The following is an 18,305-nucleotide window of genomic DNA, read 5'->3' on the forward strand; positions in this document are numbered from 1 at the left end:
CTCCACTTCTTAGCTTCCTCATCCCATTTCGCATCCTGCACTGCCTTTACTGATCGTCTCACTCTTTCTTAACGTCTCTTTACGCTCTTTTCGTGTGCCGCTCTAAACCATGCACTAAGAGCTTCGAATTGTGTTGGCCTCGGTAGAGGTCTTGTTGCAAGCATTACTGCTTTCAGTTGGTTCAACACGTCTAGCTTAAATGTTCCGAATCTCGGAAACGTCAGCTCCTTTTCCCCTTCCGTTAGCCTATTCCACTCGGAAATCCATATTATCGAGTGTAGGCCTACATTTACTGCCATATGATAAGCTGGTGTGCCTTCTGGTGGAGCTTCTTCTCCAGCATATAAATTTCTTCTATTTCTCCTAAAGATTTTTCTTAAACCCTTAAAGCACTTCATTTTTGATAATCTACGATTTTCTCTTATTAATTCTCTTCCTTGTTTATGTCCCGATGACAATCCACCAATCCCTGTGCGACTCTCGCTAATCAGCCTATCCCAATTCGGTTCTACGCTAACCGACCAATCTCAGCGCGACTCTACGCTGACGTCACTCGTTCCCTCTGCAGCAGTTTCCTTCGTTTCTCAACTCGTCTCGCGGACTTGCATGCGTTTCATTCATACGCCGAAAAATGACTACTTCCGTCCAAGCGATCACTTTTCTCTGACTGTACGGCCACAGTCTAACTGTAATTGTCACCTCAACTGGCGAGACGTCTTTCCTCTTACGGTCGGACGCTTGCCTCAACTGATAGGTTACTTACACACAGTAAACGTACGACCAGCATGCGTTTACTCATACACTCACTCAAACGCTCCCCCTATCATCGGTCTGCGGGCGATCAATGGTACCTCATGACCCCCTTTAAATGGTAGACAAATTACTCTGAGTGTTCGATACACCCGAACCACTTAAGCCCTCTCTGGACATAAGATTTTATCCGGTTGCGCGCGCTCACAACCTTCCCTCAATCACACTACAGGCATTCAACTCCGCTTGACATTACAACACAGGAACAACATAAAACACCGCAATCTTACAACGCATGACCCTTATACTCACTCTCGACCGACTCTGCTGCTTTTCTCTCGACGCACCGTCAGCACCTTCTTCGGCAGGGATTCTTCTTCTGGTCGTCGATGACTAGGGACCTTGGGGTAAACTAAACCTGACCTAGGTTGTCTTCCTCAAGAAGAAAACCATCTTTCTCTGCTACCAACTGCGGGGAATGAGATTTTAATATCTTTTATGATCAATTTGATAACTTATCTCATTCGTCAATTTTGGATCGGTTGATTTCTGTCATTGAGTAAAAGACAGCCTCTGCATAGGTTAGATAAACCCCATTAACTGACGCCACTCTGAAGAACCACTTACAACTGATAAAGTTTAAAAAGGTTTAATATAAAATTAAGAAAAGTTGCATATACAATCCTCTTAGGATCAAATTCATCAAATATACAGGAACCAATAGGAACATATATTCCCTAAAGAACCTCAGTCTACAAACGAATACAATTAAAGTCAGTTCCAAAATCAGCAAATTAAAAAGCATCGATATGAAGTGGTTCTTCTGCGTCATCTACAGAAAGAGAAAAATAATCAAGTTAAATCTGTCCCTACTCTATACTAGGTGACATCCCTACTTCGCAAGTTTCTAGAACCCTAAAAAGGTGTCAGCAGTTTGACTCCCTAAGAAGTTCAAACTCTCTTAGCCTCTAAAGGTAACTTAAGTTTAAGAAGCAGTACCCTCTCTGCCTACCCATCCGCTCTTCTAAGGGTCCTCGGCCTACTGCTCCCTTGCGCTCTGATCTCTCTCAGCGCATCTGTTCAAGTCATCTGCTCTTTCTTGCTTGCCCTGAGCTCTTCGCTGTTCCCGCTAATCGCTATCTTCTCCCCGGGGTGCTGTCCCTAAAATACACAATCACAGTGTGGGTGGAACGCCCCTTGACGCCCACCACGGACTTTCCCCGATGATGTCAGTTTCTGGCTCTTTCCATTGCTTCATCTCTTTGCGTCGTCCGTTAGGTTGACCCTTCTTCTTAGATGTCATCTTCATCTTCTTGTTGGCGACTTCAACTGACACTTTCAGATCAAAAGTCAAATGAACTTAAACAAGACTTTAACTTACAACTATGATTCTTGACCTTACTAGGTCCTGCGAATGGTCATTCCAAAACAAAGCTCAAATTCCAAGAGTCTCTTCTCACGTTTAAGTAATAAACTCCGTCCGGCATTGTCACCTTAAATCTAACAAAACTAGACTCTTCGGCTCGCACCTTCAAGTGAAGGCTATTCACGACTCCTGTGAGCCCACTAAATTACCAACAGCAGACTACACTCCTGCGAACCCCTGGTCAGTCAGGTTATAATCACAAATGACCTAAACTCTTCTAACATTCCTACAAAACTTCTTCTATACAGTATAACCTTTAACATACATTTATATATATGATCGCATTTAGCAAATACTTTGCTCATGTGTGAATACATTTTACATAGAATACAATTACGTAGAATATAAACCTTATATTCTCATTTGTTACATCGTTATGTGTATGCTCTCTGCACATTTCTCCATGTTGCATTTCTCGCCGTTTCTGCATTTAAAATTACACACGTACATGAATTCTACTTTGCACGTTCTTCTGTTCATGAGCATTTCTACATATTTGCCCACTACGTATACAGACCTTCTAACTCTAATACATTCTAAAGTGAATATAGTTATGTTTCCTATATTACTTTGGTCACATCTGTTGACTTTATACCATAAGCGTCAACTTCACGTTCGATATACATTTCATTCCTACGTTTATATGATATACTTCTAAATATGACTCGGATATACATTTTATTCAAATTGCTCTCTCTCAGTGGTGTGCATCAGGAGGCACTGGGACAAAGGCAGTCAGAGAACGAGTGAAAAGAGACAGGCCACGTGGAGTAAGAGACAGCGAAGTGGAGAGGGTGGTCACAGGATTATAAGAGGCCCAGGTAGAAATGTGGGGAAAGAAGTGAGGCGCGGAAGGACTGCATGGTGCACGCGGGAAGGAGGGGAGGAACAAGGGAGGGGAAGGACACCTTCGGGTAATGTTTGCGCTATATAAAAGCTCATTAAATAAATAAGTAAATGAAGTCCGCTTTAGAAATTGTAAAATTCCTGGAGTTCAGTTTGTTTTGCTCTCTGCCGTCAAGTATTTTCAGTAGAGCAAGGAGTACGATTACAAACATGAACATTACGAACCTCCTGGAAATTAAAGATACTTGCTATGGCTGCAATAAATGTGCTGGTTTGCGTGAACTAAATTTCATGTTTCTGTGTATTCCCTTGAGAGCCGCCGTGTCATGTCATTGTATTATTGTACCTGATGCCTGTATACGGTTCCTTGCAGGTTTGTAGTGCTGCATGTGGATGTAGCTGTGTGTGTTTCTACATGAACTGAGTGAGAAGTGTTTTTCACGTGTCTTTTACATGTGATGGAGGTTACAGATGTGCACGTGTTTTATACGTATATAAAAATGGGGCTAAGGTATGTGACTGGGGGTTTATACTATGTAGTGTTGTTTGATTGTGCCGAGTGTGCAAATGTCCATGTCTGTGGTGCAGGCTGTGTATGATTGCGTGCTGGGCGCAGCTGAGAAGTTAGGGATGCGGTTTGAAGTATGGTAAAGAGTACATCTCCTGGGGTGCCCGATTAGTGGCCCTAACTCCACCCACGCCGCCGCCCACAAATCCCACTACACTGAGAACAGATATCATCTGTACCTGCCAAAAAGAGCGGTGCTAGGCTTTACACGAGAACCACACGTTACAGATAGTTTTGTATGCCCGGAGAGGTTAAGTCACAGTGGTGTGCCCAGAATCACAGGATGTAGACCCGATGACAGGACTGGAGCCTGATTCCCCAGTTCCAAAGATAACAGCTCTCACCCTAGTGCCTGTACATGTCTCAAACGTACTGGTACTCACGCTCCGAGAATACAAACCTGCGACTGCTACACGCGCCTATTAAAAATGTTGTACCTTGCTTAGAAATTCAGGTACTTCGTGGCCGACAATAGTACCGGAGATGCTCTATGCGGTGTTGTTGGTGCACCTTTAAGGTACCGGAGCAGCGAGAAGCTGTCTATACAGTGCTGTGGCTGAGGCAGGCAGCGGGGGGAGAGGACAAGCATACGGGTATAGCTCCTGATCCGCCAGTGTCCCATCCCCAGCAGGCAAAAAACGTAGGAAATGTCTGTAATTCCTTGTGTTTTAAAGGTGTCTAATACAAGTATGGACAACAAAATGTGCCGACGCGTTCTGGCGAGCCCGTTCACGGAATCCCTTGGTATCTGCAACCTAGTCTCAACTGGACACCACACATCGTTCCGGATACAGCGACTCGTGTTGGGGATGTCCCGGCTACAATAAAAATGTGCCCAGTAAGACGGTGCGCTGCTCCTTGGAACGCTTGGAACAGGGCGTATTAAATACCATACGGGTGACCACAATACGGCAATTCACGACAGCACAAGCAGCATCTACAAGCACAGATCGATAATTTTTTCAGGAGAGAAATGTAAGTTAAATAGGAAAATAACGAGACCTTAAAACCCGCAAACTAACTCTGAACCCGAATCTTTGAATAAATATTGTATGGACGCATAATTACAAACTGGGGCTTTTTCAGAAAACCAATCGCTGGCCTGTGACTGAAAAAGCAAGCGAAACATAGGAATAAATCGCCCTCATATTTGTGAAGCAGACAAGATCGAAAAGCAGCTTGCCACCAGCTCAAAGCAGGGCATGCTTTTCTTCTCTTCCGGTTTTAGGAAGCGTGCTGTGTTTGCCTGTTGAGAGCAAAGGAGACTTCAGTCCCCGGAGATTCAGGCCTCGGCGTGCCCATTCACGCGTTGTGTAATTTTCAACAAGCAGTTCACCAACCAATCCAAACGTGACTGTCTCTGTACTAAATTGTTGTCCGTGACAGTACTATTTTAAATGCCTCTTGCCCAAACACTCTAGTCTATTATTATTATTACAAATCTGAAATCGTTCAAAATGTAATTTTTGAGGCTCTGGATACACTTGAAACCTATATTAGGATAACATCTTTTGGAATAGATTGAGAAAAACTAAAGTACATAAGTGCTATTTTAATTCATGGTATTTTTAATCCCTTTTAAACTCCCAGTAGAAACGAAATCACGACCACTGCCCGTTTTAATTTATTACTGGTCTAGTCATGCATGATTAAAGTGTTGCAAATTCAAATATACTTTATTCGGTTTTTGAGATACAAAACCATAAAAGTTCATAATAAATACAATTTACAATCCAGATAATAAAAAACGTTTTAAGAGACTAAGATACAGTGAGGTAGGGTCCCAATCGTAAAAATTCTTTTCCACTCCAAGGTTAAAACAGTATCAGAGGAGTTCGTGGTTAATCGTAGGGGTTCGTGGTTGGTCATTGTTACATGTCCAGATGTTTCCCAAAAAATCATTATGCATTTAATGGATCCTGCCACATGGGGTATGATTTTGGGAGGGGAGGAAAACACGGGATTATGGGGTAGAAGTCATCTAAGTCCCATATAGATATTGGGCCGTCTCTTACTTGAGGCGGCCAAGTTTTCAAGTAAGGGACAATATTTCGGTCTCTAAATCTCACAAGTACCAGGTCCCCCGCAACATCTTTGGGAAGAGAGCCCAACCAACCCACCCTTCTGACGCTCCTTATTGCCCCGTAAAGGTTACGAGGCAATGGCCTATTTTTTGACAGCCAGAATTTGGTTTTATTAACTAAGTCCTATTGTCTCTCAGTTTTTCCAGGTGGAAGAGCAGGTACACCCGCAAGGATGCACACGTATGGGGCAGCTTCCGGTGGTAAATGAATAGAATTAACTTTATTGTGACCTACTCTAGGTGCGGTCGGCTGGGGAAGGGAAACTTTAGCGGGGTATTTAGCTATTTTTTGCCCTGAAGCACTAGGGCCAGCAGGTTGTGTTTGCCGCCTTTTATCCTGCACAAGTGGTTTAGAGGCTAGGTGGATAGGAGGTGACTTAGGGCGATTGGATGTGTCACCGCATTTGTCAGCCAGCGAGTTTGACTTGATGGCTTTATCTATTCCAGAAAGCCTATCCCCTAATATGTTAATTTTTTCTAACAACGGAGCTATCATGGAGCTAACCATTTGTTCGATAAATGGTAGTATGTGCAAGTGGGGAGGGGGTGTTATGGCCTCTGGAAACTCAGCAATCGGTGGGATCATTGGGGAATTAGCGGTGGATGGACTTAGGCACATTTTTTGGGTTTTGGGGCTGTTTCCACCTTGATTGACATCGTTATATTTCCTTTTCGCAGATGGGACCTGAGGGAGTTCAATACTTTGTGTGTTTGGGCTGCAGGATTTGTTAAATAATATGGGGGGGATCTAAAAGTGTAGCCTTGTCTGGAAGTGTACTAACACTTTTGGGCGGAGGGGGAGTTTCCAATGTGGCATATTTGGTTTTGCATAGGAGGTTTAACTCGTCTAACAGGGAGAACGTTTGCCCAATACCTGCTACGCTGGATGAATGGTCCCCCTTGGAGGTCATGGTGGTAAAGGGATATAGGGCGGTGATATATGAAAAGGTCCACAAATATGGAGACAGATCGATTAGAGGGGGTCTTTACCTTCTATATAGTAGGCCTTCAGTGTGGCAGCCAAAGGGGGTGGCCCGTCCCGTCCTTATCTGGCCTTTGAGGGCCATAGAGTCCAGCCCTTTGCCTCGGCTTCGCCTCGGGCTATGTCCCGCGCGCGTCCTGCGTCGCGGGATTAGGAGCGAGATTTAAACACTGCAGGCGGGGGGGCGGGAACGCTGAGGGAAGAGGCAGCAGCTGGGGAGCAGAGAGCCTGCTGGTCCTCGCAGTCCCTCGGCGTCTGGTGCAGTCCTAGTCCTTTCCCCTCAGCTCGCCCCACACAGAGTCACAAGCGCTAACAAAGCGCACGAATCCCACGTCGTCCTTCCCTGGCAGCAACAGACCGTGAGTGGCACCCGCGGAGCGGGGGCCGCGATAAGTTTTTATGATGTCCAGGCGGGGGGGCGGGAACGCCGAGGGAAGAGGCAGCAGCTGGGGAGCAGAAAGCCTGCTGGTCCTCGCAGTCCCTCGGCGTCTGGTGCAGTCCAAGTCCTTTCCCCTCAGCTCGCCCCACACAGAGTCACAAGCGCTAACAAAGCGCACGAATCCCACGTCGTCCTTCCCTGGCAGCAACAGACCGTGAGTGGCTCCCGCGGAGCGGGGGCCGCGATAAGTTTTTATGATGTCCAGGCGGGGGGGTGCGGGAACGCAGAGGGAAGAGGCAGCAGCTGGGGAGCAGAGAGCCTGCTGGTCCTCGCAGTCCCTCGGCGTCTGGTGCAGTCCAAGTCCTTTCCCCTCAGCTCGCCCCACACAGAGTCACAAGCGCTAACAAAGCGCACAAATCCCACGTCGTCCTTCCCTGGCAGCAACAGACCGTGAGTGGCACCCCAACTTTTGAAGTGTTTAAAAGGTAGCCCTTCCCGGTGCTGCGCTCGGGTTCGAGAGAGGCAACGCTACTTTTTTGTTTCCAATATTTGAAGAAACCACTATGACGTTGCAGGGTGTGAAAACGCTGCGGGTATCAGTTACTGCAGACAGGGTTCTTATAGTATGCCTCTATCTGAAAAAGTGTTTTATTTGCACTCCTTTTATACCTCTAACAGTAAACATGTAGGTTAAAAAACGTTCATTAAATCACATTAACTTTTTGGGTAGGATCCCCCCCCAGGAAAGACACAAACTACGGGTAAGATGCATTTACCCCTGAAAGGATCGCACTGTCACAAAGACCGCATTGTTTGGTGTTATTGTGTTACACGTAGCAGGGACTGTCCAATTAGCAGTCAAACGTCCCAAGCAGGGTTCGGTTTTGTCTCTGCGCGCAGGTAGCTTCGCTGTGGCTACATAGCAGAAGATTGAATCGAACCCAGGGGGCGCCCCCCACGGCGCATGGAGAAATGGCAGGGGGGGTTGGACAGTAAGTGCGGGGACTGGAGCGGTGCGAGCGAAGGATACACGTGTAAATACGGCACATTTCCCACTGCTTGTTGTGCGAGTGTATTTGAGCCTGCGCACTCTGCCTTGAACCGCTTTGGCAACTTGAATGCTGCAGGTTATTTCTCCAGAGCCATGTGCTCACAGGAAGTGATGCAGCTCTGAAAGCGATGCACTAGTTGACATTTGTTCTGGCGCAAGCTGCAGCCATGTGATCGAGGCATTTAAAGCAAAACAGGAAGTAGCGCCTACGGTTTGGTGAGAAGGAAGGATTCTTTTTGACGGATTCTTTCGCACGCCCGTCAGGGGAAAATTATTAAGTGGAAGAGATGCTCCCTTTAAGAAGACGGAGAAAAATTACAGAAAATAAACACAATGTGTAGAGATTACGTAGAGGTTGTGATGGTTGTGGCCAACCACTAAAACGGCGGATTACACACAGAAACATGGGTCCCTGGTGGTTTATAAAAAAAGAACATATTTTCACAAACATGTTTGTGTGTATATGTATGTAGTCTAAATAAAGACACGGCAAGCAGGGGGCGGGGAGCCGAACCCTTTGACGTAGCTCACGGCCTGAGGGCCGTGAAAAAAAGCAATTAGGGGGAGGAGAAGTGAGGCCAGCGTGCACTGCGCACGCAGGGGAAGCCTGTGGGAGGGAGGCTGATGGCTTTGATGTGGGGAAATGCGCGTGCTTGTGTCCACGTGACCCACGTGAACTGTCTTAAATCCGCCGATGGTTTGAGAACTTATTTTGCACACTAAAATTCGACCCTATCCATTCCTTGCGGAATGCGATAGGCTCGACCTAAAAAGCAGGTGCTGAGGACGGCCTCTATCAGTCTTTCCATTTTTGCTCTCACCCTCACGATGCAAAAATAATCTTAATTTTGCATCAGTACATCTTTTCGCTGCCTTTGAGGTAACTTCTAACAGACTTCGTAGTTCTTATAATCTCATCTATTCAGAACAGAAGCATTTTCACTATTATGTACAACAAAGCCATAGTTGTTGCCTATTTATGTTATGCAACTAACAACCATTGGAAAAGCCAGTAGTCCTGGCTTGTTGTGGGTGTAATGTTACTTATTGTATTAAATATCAAGATGGAATGATAGAAGCAGCAAAATAGCAGACGGGTGGCACACTATTTCAAGCACATATTTTTAGCTTAGGTGTTTCTAAGCCACACCCTTAATTACACTGGCCATGCCCCTTTGAGAGAACACCCCCTCCCAACCAGTTTTTAATCCCATTTAAAGCACTGGGGCACCCTGTTTGTTTCTAGGGCCGTCCAACCTCAGCTCTCTTCTGTGGGCAAGTTATCAAATTAGTTAGGAGAAATAGGGCCGAGCCATGGGCTGGGGTTGGCCTTAGGAGCCATAACCTGAGCAGAACCAATGTCTTATGGTGCAACCATTGCTTAATTTGAGTCAGTAGGTGCAGGTGGGGCGTGGGCCCCACCACTCTCATTTAAGTGCCGGTCACGTTGGGGGCAGTCACTTAATTTTCATCATCATCCTTTAACTCCGAACAATAGAGAGAAAAAGTCCAAAAAGGGGAAAGAAGGGGAAGAGAAATGCGGAAAAACAGTGACAAGAAAAGAAAGAAAGGATGAAAAGAAACCCGTAGGAGCGAGAGAAAGGAGGAGAGCTCCTTACAGACCCAGCAGTGATAGTCTTTAGTTTTGTTTCCTATTTCAGGGCGGATTATGCCAAGAAGGAGGTAATGTTGAGCACACAGATTGAAGAGTTTGTACAGGATGTTCTCCTTCAGGCCCTCTCTTCCGTAGCTCATGAGGCATTAGAAAGAGGAACTTGTTTCTACCATTGCTGACATCAGTGCTTAATTTGAGGCAGTGGTTTCCGGTGGTCTGCACCGGTACTCAATTGTCAACTCTGGAACTTATGACAGCTGCTACATGGTGGCGGTGTTTGTGTGATTTAGAGATAAGCAGAACAACAGTTGTTTTAATAATTCAATATACATTAAAAACAACTAACACCTGCAACCTTAGCCATTGTAATAGTGTTGGGGGTCTCAAACAGTCTGAAATGTCACACTTGTAGCAGTGTGATGATAAATAGTTGTGTAAGTACTGTGATGGCAGCGTTGACGGGACAATTGGTTGTGCAAGCTACGGTGGCCTCCAGGTGAGTGCAACTGCACTTCTTTTTTACAACTAAGCACCTGCTGACATGAATACTGGCAAGGCTCCTGGGCAGACCGGATTACCATGCAAGTTCTTTAAAACTTATATGCATTAGCTCCAAGATCATTTCCTGGGAGCAGTCTTATCCGCCTTGGATGCAGCAGTGATGCCACCGGACTGGCGTTATGTGGAAATAGTGGTCTTCCCCAAGCTGAGCTACCCGGTAGATGATCTCACCTCGTACTGCCCCATCTCCCTATTGAACCTGGAGGTTAAGATATGGACTGAAGTATTGGCGAATTGACTCATCACACACATGCCAGATCAGGTCCACTTGGATCAGTCCAGTTTTATGACTCATCGGTGACCCTCCACAATATCTGCTGGATGTACAATGCAATTGCAATGGCTGACAGGCAGAAGGCGCCAGCAGCGCTCTTTTTGGCCGACATAGACAACGCTTTTGATTCCAGAAGCAGGGGTTACTTATTCAGCCTTCTCCTGCGTCCTAATTTTGACCTATTGTTTACCTCATAGCTTCATTTTTGTACACAGATCTGGACGCATCAGTAAGAGTGGCAGGGGGCTGAACTGACCCCTTCCATATACAAAGATGGTGGAGGCAGGGTTGCCCTCTGTCCCCCTTGCTGCTTGCCCTCGTAATGGAACCGCTAGCCACGTGGGTGAGGATGGATGCACAGGGGCGGTGCTTTGATTGGAAGGACAATTTGTCAGGCAGAATTCTGTTATACGCTGATTATGTTCTCTTCCTTCCCATGCCACCAGGTACGACGGGCCCTAGACTATTGCAGATCATGCACATCTTTGAGGAAACCTCTGGCCTATATATTAATACATCAAAGTCCAGAGTCTAATCAATGGGTGTTTTGCCCCAAGATTTGCAATGGGCATCTGGACTGCGTCTAGTCCCCAATGATTTAAATTCTTGGATGTCTTTTTATCCCACAAGACAGCAGTGGCGTGGAGTGCTAATATTGAGCCAGTACTTGCCTATCACAAACAAGATATAAAAATCAGGTCATGCTGCCACTGTCACGTCTAGGACAGTCAACGATTTTTAAAATTGTCTGACCCCTTCCATATACAAAGATGGTGGAGACAGGGTTGCCCTCGGTCCCCCTTGTTGCTTGCCCTCGTAATGCCCAGATTCCTCTACCAATTTCAGAATTATCCTTAGGAGATCCTATGACACTGGTTTTGTAGGCTGAATTCCATTCTTAATGCTTTCCTGTGGAAAGGGGGTAACCCTAGGGTGGCTCTCGCCAAATTTTTCCAGAGTGGGTACTGTGGGGGCATTTAAGCAGCCAATTATCTATGGTGGCCCACCTCCTTATCATGAATGACTGGAGGGAACCTATCATATGCACTAGACAAATGGGCAATGGTCACCCCCCCCCTCTAGAATGGTACCTCTACAGTGGAGGCACACATACTGACCTTCCTCTGGCAACAACAATTGTTCTTAAATCCTGGCATTCAACGCTACACCAAATGAAATGGTTGGGTAGATTGATGGGGCAGACACACTGTAGTGTTGTAGTGAAGACACAATTCTGCTTGCACACATTGCTATGTTAGCATAAGTGGATTAGATGCTAAAACGCCATTTTGCCACTTTGCCACTTTTGCACACAACACCACATGCCTCTGTTCTTGGAAGTCAAACTGTTTGCTTTTCTTCACATGAGAACGGTCTGTTTTTCACATCTCTAGACTTACACGGAGAACCTCAGTCTGTACAGAGTGTTCAAGGTCAAATACCAATGTATGCTGTTGATTCAGGTTGATCGGCCCACACTCTAGACCACTGGTACTCATAATACGGCCCGCGGACCTTGCCTTGCAGATTCCATGGCCAGCAGTAAACACAGAAGATGATCGCAGGAGCATATGTAGTGAATATGTATTAAATAGGTATTCACTACATATGGTCCAGCGGCCATCTTCTGTGTTTACTGCCCGCCTCTGTGACGTAAGGGCACCTTCAGAAAGCTTCCCAAAAGGCCCTTTAAAAGTCAGCTGGAAGCGCAGCTGACTTTTAAAGGGCGGTTTGGGAAGCTTCCTGTTTGGATAGAGACTGATAGAGACACAGAGGCAGATAGAGGCGACAGACAGAGGCGGAGACACAGAGACAGACAGAGACACAAATACAGATAGAGACACAGAGACAGATAGAGACAGAAACAGACAGAGACAGACAGAGATAGAGACAGGGGCAGGCAGAGATAGAGACAGGGACCGACAGAGATGAGACAGGGACAGATAGAGACAGAGACAGATAGAGAAAGGGACAGATAGAGACAGAGACAGATATAGATAGGGACAGACAGAGGCAGAGACAGGTAGAGAGAGGGACAGATAGAGACAGATAGAGATGGGCAGAGGCAGGTAGAGGCAGAGACAGGTAGAGGCTTTAACAGGTAGAGGCAGAGACAGATAGAGACAGAGACAGGGACAGACAGAGACAGATAGAGGCAGAGACAGAAACAAACAGAGACAGATAGAGACAGAGACAGGCCGAGACAGGGACAGAGACAGACAGACAGATAGAGGCAGAGACAGAGACAGACTGAGACAGACAGAGATGGAGACAGAGATAGAGGCAGGGAATGATAGAGGCAGATAGAGGAAGAGACAGGGACAGACAGATAGAGGCAGAGACAGATAGAGACAGACGGAGAGACGGAGATGGAGAGGGAGGCAGAGGGAGACAGACACAGGGAGACAGATAGAGGGAGACAGAGGGGGGGAGACAGACAGAGGGAGACAGATGGAGGGAGACAGACAAAGGAAGGAGGGAGACAGACAGAGGGAGACAGAGGAAGGGAGACAGACAGAGGGGAACAGAGGGAGGGAGACAGAGGGAGACAGACACAGGGAGAAGGGAGGCAGACAGAGGGAGACAGTCAGAGGGAGAGAGAGAGAGGGAGGGAGACAGAAAGAGAGAGAGGGAGGGAGACATAGGGAGACAGACAGAGGGATGAGGGAAACCGACAGAGGGAGGCAGAGAGAGGGAGGAAGGAGACAGGCAGAGGGTGACAGAGGGAGGGAGATAGACAGAGGGAGACAGAGGGAGGGAGACAGACAGAGGGAGGAGGGAGACAGACAGAGTGAGAGAGAGAGAGGGAGGGAATCAGAGGAAGACAGAGAGAGACAGAAGGAGGGAGAGAGAAAGAGAGGTAGGAGACAGAGAAAAAGAGAGGAAGAAAGAGGGAGGGAGACAGAGGGAGGGAGATAGAGAGAGAGAGGGAGGGAGACAGAGAGGGAGGGAGATAGACAGAGGGAGACATAGGGAGACGGACACAGGGAAGTAGAGAGAGAGGGAGACAGAGGGAGACAGACAGAGGGAGAGAGGGAGCGAGAGGGAGGGAGGGAGACATAGAGAGAGGGAAAGAGAGATAGAGAGAGAGAAAGATGTGTGTATGCCGGGTCTAGTGGCTCAGTGGACAAACGTGTCCGCTGCAGGGGGCAGTGTTCAACCTCATGGTCCCAGTTTTTTTTGCTCCAGCCCCACCCCATCCCCCACTGACCCCGCCCCCACCAGTACGGCCCTCGGCCACAAACCACTCTGTAAATTTGGCCCAGAGAGAAAGTTTGTGAGTACCCATGCTCTAGACATAACACGCACACAGCTGCAAATAACTGAAACTCAGTGCCTTTAATATTGCATTGCATGCATGACAGGGGCACTTGGAGAAAACCTTTCCATCTAGAGAGAGCTGTGCTGATCCTGGGATGTGATTAACTTCATCTGATCTTGGAGGTATGGGGTTCCCCATTTTAACCTAGAGATCTTCTATTATTGTAATAGTTAGCTCAGAGCAAGGGGAGGGTGGTACACAAGGCGCTATGGACCTGATTCCACTATCATTATAACATGATTTCTCCCTTTGTATTTTTTGGAACTGTAACAATGATGACTGTATTATTATTATTATGCATCTTTTTATTTGTATTGGCGAAAATACTGCATCTTAGAGCACGTATTTAAAATAAACATTTTAAACTTTACAGTGTCTCTGATTACTCACGTTGTGGACTTGTATGAGAATAAAAACAAAAGAGTGTTCTTGATTCCCACTATTCTTGAGAGTTCACTCAGTCACTTGTTCTGGGTTGGACACTGATGCTAGTCGGATTGGGGTTCTGGGCACTGAGGTGGGTTTTTGGTACACCACAATACACCGAGTTCCTGGTTTCCTGCGCATAGTTCTGTGAATGAGTAGACTCCCTGCAACATGGCACACCCGACATTTGGTCTTATATTCGAGACACTTTAGTAGTGCTTATACTAGTCCACAATACCCTCACTCCTGTTTCCGGTTAACAGTGGTGAAGGACTAACCTATCTATAAAGATAAATTATAGGTGCATTCAAGCTTGAGATTTAAAAAGGTTCACATATTGAATTACTACCCTTTTTGCGCTACAATTTATATAAATTGTTTTCCTCTTCTTTGTTCTTATGGCTGAGATCGACATAGCTCCGCATAATCGGGCAGCGTTCCGGCGTCACCTGACGCAGTTTAGAGTGCCTGACGATGGTGTGTCGGTTATCTTTGTTGTGAGTGCAGATGCAGCGTTCCCCTTTGAGCTTTTCTACTCTGGGGTTACGTTTGCAGCAATTGATGCGGATGATGAAACGTTCCACTCCTACACTCCCACTGAGACACCAGCAAATTATACGCCATATAGGACACAAAGCCGATTTCGGCATGGCAACCTGGTATTTGGTTTAATTGCGCCCTCCCCCACACCCTGACTCCGGTCTGGTTAGGCCCTTTGTCAATCCCTGGGGCCACTTGGCCAGTCTTGGCCGGGTTCACATCACATCCTCGATAACTGACTGTCCCTCTAGACGAGTTGCGCCTACTTCATTCCTTCTTGGTTGGGGTACATAGGGCTTTAGTATAATACGTTTCTAAGAACCTCCAGGTGGGGTCACCTGGGGTTGCGGCGCAACCAGTTGGACAAGCCGGGATGTCTATTAGTCCCGTCATGGTTAATTCGGTAATGGGTAAGCGCCCCCAAACTAAGGACGATATGCCTTATTGGCTTGCTGAGAAATTTGACAAACTCGAAGCAGTATTTCCTAATACGACGCCTGTGGAAAAACACAGGATCCTCACCATTAGTTTGCAGAAAGACTTAGTGCAAGAGGTAACAGATTGTGAGAACTGGGGTAAAGCATTTGCAGCAGTATATGCGAAGTGCTTCGGCACACCGTCTATGACTGTCCTGCCCTCCTTGATTAAGCGTGTTCAGGATGAGCCCGGTCCAGAGGTGGCTGTCAAGTTGGGAATGAGGCTTGTCAGAGTGTTTGACATAGTTGCTGATCTCATCCTTGCAAATGTCAAGGGAGATGCGGTTAACTTTCAGGTGTCTAATGCTTTGCGCCTTGTCACCGACGCCGAGAAACCCCGTGTGTTACCGAAAATTATTGCGGAGGCTTATAAGACCATTGGCCGCAATAGTTTGGGTGTTAAGTCTTTTTCTAAAACAGCAGCTCAACCGCAAACACAGACGGCAAAGTCTAATAGAGACGACCGTCCAGTTTTTCCTAAACAGATTTGGAAAGCTATTGATCCAGTAAAGTGTTTCTTTTGATCTGTTTTATATACTAGCGTAAATACCTTGAAGGATATCTTAAATGTGTAACCTGTGTTCCACTGTTTTTATTACGATTCCCTACGGTATTTTTTATGCATCTCTGTAATGTTTTTATTTGATGTTTTGTACTGCTTTTATGATATGTACCGTATCGAAATAAAGCTATACTACTACTACTACTAAACAGATTTGGAAGAATGAAAAACAGGGAAAGCAGCAATAGAACACAGCTTCGGAACCTGACATGGGCATTAATGCTGCTAGACAGCGCAGCAGAGGTTACAATAGTGTGACAAGCACTGCGTCCATATCTGAAGGCGACAGCAACTGACACTTACATCACGGTGGAAACTGCTCACACTAGAGTGGCTCCCCCTGACAGGCAATATGATAAAGTACTTTTAATAGAAGGTGACACACAAAGTATAGTAAAAGGGATCTTTTGGGAAAATCTGACCTCTACATATGACATTTTATTAGCTGAGGCAGATTAGCCCCCACCTTACGTTTTAGCTGCTCTGATAGGGAAGGAGGTAATCTTCCCTAGCTTTGTATACATGATGCCCAAGGAGCCGGTGCAGAACTTGCAGAAGAGTAGGCTCTGGTGCTTGCACTGGCTTTGTACCATACTCAGGTCGTCGGGTGGGATAAACTTTCGCCCAGGTATGAGATACCATTGCGGTCTATGCGACAGCCACAACACCAATATCCCATGTAGCGGGACGCGAAAGCTCCAATTGCAGAAATCCTTGAACAATTGGAATATCAAGGTGTGATTGAGACATGTGTGTCACCCATGAATAATCTTCTTTTCACTGTAACCTAGCCTGATGGGTCGTACCGCCTAGTTTTGGATTATCAGCATTTGAACTCTCATTGTCGAACCTGCGCGGTAAAGAATAAGGTTTAAACAACAAGCTACATTTTCAATGGCTTTTTAGTCATAACCTGTCCTCTATTAGTAGTCAGTGGAAAGCCTTTACTTCTGGCGGCAAACAAAAACAATTCAAAAGATTGGCCATATGCTACAAAAACAGCCCGGGCGTTTTTGCCGCACGTGTTGTCTCCTTGTTAGACAACATCGACCCTGATGCGTACTCGTACGTTGATGATATTTATCTCACAGACGACAAATTATGCACGCATCTCTGTCGCGTGAACTGCATCATAGTCATGTTTGCGGACTTCGGTTACAAATTTAACTTTTAAAAATCACACATTGCAGAGTACACAGTGGTGTTTCTGGGCTATGAGCTCAATAATGAAGGTCAAGGTCTAGCACCTCACTTCCTGGAGAAATGTGCACATTTGCGATCTCCTGCAACTCTGAAAAAACTACTATCTACACTGGGTTTTTTGAATTTTGGTTGTACCTACAATTTCAGGCATACCTTATGCCCAGCGTTTCAAGCCGCTATATGCCTTGATACAACTTACTTTTATAAAATCATGCTGGCTTCCAGAACATTCTGCTTTTCTGCTATCCTTGCAGTCTGATCTTCTTGAATCAAAATACTTACTGACACGTGACAACCACACAAACCTGGTAATAAGAATGGTGCCAGGCGCAGTGGGTTTTACACACTTGATGTTTATCCACTTCCCTGCTGTTGAGGAGCTGCACTCGCCATGGCACACAGTGGACGTGTGCTGATGACGAGTCTAGCTCGTCATGGGCCCCACCCACGGGGGAAGCGCTGGCGCCCCCCCTATGGGTGTCTGATTTTGCCCCCACTCAGGGGGATGGCAGCTGAAGAGCTTCCGCTACCACCCCCAACCCCCCAAGGGAATCCCATGACGTCAGCACGCACAGTGCGCACTGAAGTCATCAGGAAGTCCCCGATGCTCGGGAAGCCATTTGCTTCCTGAGCGTCGGAGGAACCAGGTGAGATTCCTCGGTCCCGGGGGGGGGTTTAGGCCACGCATCGAGGCATCAGGGGAGAGGAAAGAGATTTTCCTCTCCCCTGATGTCTCTTTGCAGGACATTTCTGCCTCACGATTGCACACAGCGTCGCGATCGTGCGGCAGAAATGCCCCCACTAGCACCAGGGATTTAAATTTGGAGCATTGGAAGCGAACCCTTGGGCAAGGGGCCCATTTGTCAGGCGTTTTGCCCCCAGGGGGAGCAGAAAATGCCACTAGGCACCAGGGACTGTAGTTTGGGCATTTAAATTTGGATGTAAACGACCCCATGGACAAGGGTCACTACTTAGAGGGGGCATATTTAAAGGAATGTTTTTCTGCCCCCCTGGGGGCAAATCAGCCTGTTGTTTTTGGTTGTTTTTCCCCCGGGTGGGGGGGGGGGGCAGAAAACACCACAAGGCACTAGGGACTTATTTGGGGGCATTTAAATGTGTCTCCTCCAAAGGGCAGCATTTCTTGTTGATGTTTGTGTGCCCCAGAGCTGCCGTTTTTTTGGCCTTTCTGGCCCACTAGGCCCTAGGGATTGTGTTTTGTAGTGAGTGGAAGTGAGCCCTTG

This window comes from Lissotriton vulgaris, chromosome 1_1 (genome assembly GCF_964263255.1).
Source record: "Lissotriton vulgaris chromosome 1_1, aLisVul1.2, whole genome shotgun sequence".
Classification (NCBI taxonomy): Eukaryota; Metazoa; Chordata; class Amphibia; order Caudata; family Salamandridae; genus Lissotriton; species Lissotriton vulgaris.